At 52.9% G+C, this 5,000-nt stretch overlaps 3 non-coding genes across 3 annotated transcripts in view; all 3 read right to left on the bottom strand.

The window, feature by feature from the left end:
* LOC137927750 (large subunit ribosomal RNA) overlaps nt 1-285 on the bottom strand; it is a 4,033-nt gene extending 3,748 nt beyond the window's left edge. Inside the window, exon 1 of the ribosomal RNA XR_011107893.1 lies at nt 1-285. This exon is cut by the window's left edge and continues 3,748 nt beyond it. This is a non-coding gene — a ribosomal RNA (large subunit ribosomal RNA).
* A 1,173-nt stretch (nt 286-1,458) lies between these two features.
* LOC137927784 (5.8S ribosomal RNA) lies at nt 1,459-1,615 on the bottom strand. The gene has a single exon (XR_011107917.1). It is a non-coding gene; the product is annotated as a 5.8S ribosomal RNA (ribosomal RNA).
* An 816-nt stretch (nt 1,616-2,431) lies between these two features.
* On the bottom strand, nt 2,432-4,335 carry LOC137927683 (small subunit ribosomal RNA). The gene has a single exon (XR_011107829.1). It is a non-coding gene; the product is annotated as a small subunit ribosomal RNA (ribosomal RNA).
* Between the last annotated feature and the right edge of the window lie 665 nt (nt 4,336-5,000).

Here is a 5,000-nt window from a genome sequence, read left to right as displayed (position 1 = left end):
CCGACTCTTAGGAGAGTCCCTCTCGCCGCCGCCCTCCGTCGCTACGGGCCTGGCACCCTCTGCGGGAAAACGGCCCCGTTCAAGACGAACTTGGACAGGAGTATCGACGACGAGAAAGCGGAACCTCCCGAACACCACATCTCCCGCGCTCGAGACGATCGCGGGATTCAGTGCTGGGCTCTTTCCTGTTCGCTCGCCGCTACTAGGGAAATCCTTGTTAGTTTCTTTTCCTCCGCTTACTAATATGCTTAAATTCGGCGGGTGATCCTCCCTGAGCTGAGGCCAACGATAAAAATTCGAGGCAGACGCGATATCCGTACGCGACGTCCCTTATTATATTTTTGACGACGACGAACCGACGGACCGCGCGCGCAAGCAAGCAAGCGCGCACGGCGGCCGGTCGTCGTCGCGGGACGCCCTTCGGACGTCGAGTCCGCCTACCGTACACCACCCCCACCGTCGCGATCATCGCGCGTCGCAGAGCGAGTGCGCGTGCGCGAGGCGCGCGCGTCGCGAGTCCTTAGAGGTCTCTAGACGCGCGCACGCACAACGCAACGCTGCACACACAACACGCGTTGCGCGATGAACGACGACGATGACGATGATGATTATGATGATACGAGCGTAAACGAAAATCTCGACACGCATACGCGAGCGCGAGTACTTTTCGTTAGCGATCGATCGTCCGGCCCTTTCGGTATCGGTCCGTATCGATACGATAATATAACGTTCGCACTGGAACGACGACGCGTATCACCGACATAATACGGATGCGTAGCGACGACGAGCGGTGAACTCTCTCGCATCGGGCTAGGCGCGCGCGCACATGAACATCACGTAATGTTTACTTACATATGTTTGTGTGTGCGTTACGCTTGCCGCGCAAGAAAACATTCACCGCCTGCCGGTCGCATCCGTCGGAGACGCGTCGTCTGTGCTTCCGATATATTTTATTATATCGTATACACGAACCGATGAGCTCGGACGAAGACCGCACTACGAAGACTCGCGTCTTAGCGATGCGTGTAATCTTTTCACACTCGTTTCATATTCAATACAATTCGATATATTTAAACGGACCGTAAACGCGCTCCGCGCGTACGCGGACGTGAGGGGTGCAGCACCCCGCCGTCCGTCGTCCGTCGCGAAGAACGTTCAACGGAAACCGTCAATTGTTCGAAAGAGCGCGCGCCCGCTCGCCCGCGCGCGGTAGTGCGGCAGCGGCAGCGCGACGACAGCGACGGCGGATAGTGAGAGAGAGAGAGAGTGAGAGCCGCGGCGGCGCGGACGAGAGACTCTTATTAGAGATCGTCCCATCGCACCGTCCGCGAGCTCGTTCATCACCCCCCACCAACCCGCCGCCGCCGCGTCGCGCGTCACCGCCGCGCGCATCGACCGGCGCGAGCGCACGTAGCGCGCGTTCTACACCGAACAGTGTGGTTTTTATATTTTAACAGCCGGCCCTCAGACAGGAGTGGTCCTGGATATTTCTCCACGGACCGCAATGTGCGTTCGAAATGTCGATGTTCAAATGTGTCCTGCAGTTCACACTATGACGCGCAGTTAACTGCGTTCTTCATCGACCCGCGAGCCAAGTGATCCACCGTCCAGGGTAATGGTTTTTTCTTAATGTTGTTATTACTTACGGTAGCGGCCTACGGCTCTCGCCGTCGGCCACTTGATTGTCCGTTTTTATGTATTAACGTCGAAAGTTGGTCGAATTCATGTGCGCCGAGGCGTTCATAAAGAAACGGCACCGAAAAAGCTTAACGCCCCGACGCGAATCCTTTAGAATGATGAACGACGACGACCCGCGCACCCCCCAACGAGCTGGCGTGACGCACGACATTGTCATCTTTCTAACCGCTTAAATTTCGTTTTGTATAGCGCCAACCGACAATAAAGGGCCTGAGCTAGGCAGTGGGGATTTTCACCGCTTCGAACGCTCCGTTTGGTATGCCCCGGTCGGCGCTCGTCTCTCGGCGTTTTTCCGCCACCCGGCCGCTTCGACGGCGGCGGAGGCAGCGGCGGCGGTAGCACTTTCGACGAATGCCACCACCGCCACCGGCCACCGCCACGGCGCCGTCGCCGCTGCGCCGTTAGGCGTAATAGACGCTAGAGACAATTATTTCACATTTTATTTTTTATACATATATACAAACACGCACACACACACGCACGCACACGCGCGCGCGCTCGTCCGCATTAGATACGAACAGCAGCGCGCGCGCGTACGTACATATATATGTATATATGTCGTATATATATATCATTATGGATGTATTACATATATATATGTGTAAACACGGTATGTACGAAGTCGTCGTCGTCGTCGTCGTCGTCGTCGTCGCAACAGCAACAACAGCAACAGCAACAGCGGCGCAACAACGTTCGTGAACATATCACGCGTCTCGCACACATACACACACGTTAATGATCCTTCCGCAGGTTCCCCTACGGAAACCTTGTTACGACTTTTACTTCCTCTAAATGATCAAGTTTGGTCAACTTCCCAGCAACGCCGACGGCCGTGAAGCCACCGCGTGTCGGTCCGAAGACCTCACTAAATCATTCAATCGGTAGTAGCGACGGGCGGTGTGTACAAAGGGCAGGGACGTAATCAACGCGAGCTTATGACTCGCGCTTACTAGGAATTCCTCGTTTATGGGGGATAATTGCAAACCCCAATCCCCAGCACGAAGGAGTTTCAACGGGTTGCCCGGGCCTCTAGGCCAGGGAGAACATGCTGATTCCTTCAGTGTAGCGCGCGTGCGGCCCAGGACATCTAAGGGCATCACAGACCTGTTATTGCTCAATCTCGTGCGGCTCGAAGCCGCCGGTCCCTCTAAGAAGAATTTTAATACGTCGCCAGTGAGTTGCGCCACCGGAGCGGCGCACACCTAAATGACGACGCCTATTTAGCAGGCTAGAGTCTCGTTCGTTACCGGAATTAACCAGACAAATCGCTCCACCAACTAAGAACGGCCATGCACCACCACCCACCGAATCAAGAAAGAGCTGTTAATCTGTCAATCCTTCCGGTGTCCGGGCCTGGTGAGATTTCCCGTGTTGAGTCAAATTAAGCCGCAGGCTCCACTCCTGGTGGTGCCCTTCCGTCAATTCCTTTAAGTTTCAGCTTTGCAACCATACTCCCCCCGGAGTCCAAAATCTTTGGTTTCCCGGAAGCTGCCCGCCGAGCCATCGTAGTAACGTCGGCGGATCGCTAGATGACATATTTACGGTTAGAACTAGGGCGGTATCTAATCGCCTTCGAACCTCTAACTTTCGTTCTTGATTGATGAAAACACCTTTGGCAAATGCTTTCGCTGATGTTCGTCTTGCGACGATCCAAGAATTTCACCTCTAACGTCGCAATACGAATGCCCCCAGTTATCCCTATTAATCATTACCTCGGAGTTCTGAAAACCAACAAAATAGAACCGAGATCATATTCTATTATTCCATGCACGAAATATTCAAGCAGCATTTTGAGCCCGCTTTGAGCACTCTAATTTGTTCAAAGTAAAATTGTCGGCCCATCTCGACACTCACCGAAGAGCACCGCGATAGGATTTTGATATTGAACCGCCGTTTTACCGACGGCTCACCGACGATATGCTCCGCAGACGTGTCAGTATCACCGCGGATGCGGTGCACCGACAGCGCGGCGCACAAATGCAACTACGAGCTTTTTAACCGCAACAATTTTAGTATACGCTATTGGAGCTGGAGTTACCGCGGCTGCTGGCACCAGACTTGCCCTCCAATTGTTCCTCGTTAAAATATTTAAAGTGTACTCATTCCGATTACGAGGCCTCGTAAGAGTCCCGTATCGTTATTTTTCGTCACTACCTCCCCGTGCCGGGAGTGGGTAATTTGCGCGCCTGCTGCCTTCCTTGGATGTGGTAGCCGTTTCTCAGGCTCCCTCTCCGGAATCGAACCCTGATTCCCCGTTACCCGTGACAACCATGGTAGTCGCAGAAACTACCATCGAAAGTTGATAAGGCAGACATTTGAAAGATGCGTCGCCGGTGCTGGACCATGCGATCGGCAAAAGTTATCCAGATTCATCAAAATTAACGACTTCGGACGCGAGGCCCTCCGTCGATTGGTTTTGATCTAATAAAAGCACTCATCCCATCACTGGTCAGAGTTCTGATTGCATGTATTAGCTCTAGAATTACCACAGTTATCCAAGTAACCGAGGTAAGATCTAAGGAACCAAAACTGATATATTGAGCCATTCGCGGTATCGCCTTAATACGGCTTGCACTGAGACATGCATGGCTTAATCTTTGAGACAAGCATATAACTACTGGCAGGATCAACCAGGGAGCTAGCTAGTAGAGCTAACACACACCAACACCGCACATACGAGAGATATGAGGGTGATGATGATATGATAGACGTGTGACAAGCGACGCGTCGGACGTTCGAAACGCCGTGACGCGCCGGTGCCTAGGTAGCTTTTTGCGTGCGTGCGTGCGTGCGTATTTATTACAATACACACACAACACCACACCGCAACAACAAAATGAATTCGTTTTTCTATCTGTTCACGGAGGAAAATGTATATCTCAACACTCGCCTCGCGTTCGTCCAGATTTACTTTGGACGCGGCATCGCGTCCGATTCATCGGAACGTTCTTTGACGAGACACATACAAATCTTCACTTTTATAAAATATCGTTTCGCAAAACGAACAATGACCGATTTCCAGCCCGGTTTTAGAGAGATCCGAAATCCTTGATTTATATATCATGATCGACCGTCGCGCGACTAGCGCGCGACGAGCTCGTTGATGCGATGCGTTAAGGGCCGCCCCGAAGTCGACTCGGGAGCCCAACGCCGTTCGCGTTAATTAAACGAGACGTTCTCTTACGCCTTCCGCTCTTACATAACGGAGACGTCGTCCGACACAGTTTACGGTGTGTTGTTGTGGGGAGATGATCCCCTTTTTCTTCCCTCCTCCGCCGCCGCTGTGTCGTTCGTGCGTTTGT

The sequence above is a fragment of the Battus philenor genome, unplaced genomic scaffold (assembly GCF_028537555.1).
Source record: "Battus philenor isolate CCGP_79_NKW_IND1 unplaced genomic scaffold, ilBatPhil1.0.hap1 SCAF_36, whole genome shotgun sequence".
Taxonomy (NCBI): Eukaryota; Metazoa; Arthropoda; class Insecta; order Lepidoptera; family Papilionidae; genus Battus; species Battus philenor.
The sequence above is the reverse complement of the archived record's forward strand: the minus strand, read 5'-3'. Positions and strand labels throughout refer to the sequence as shown.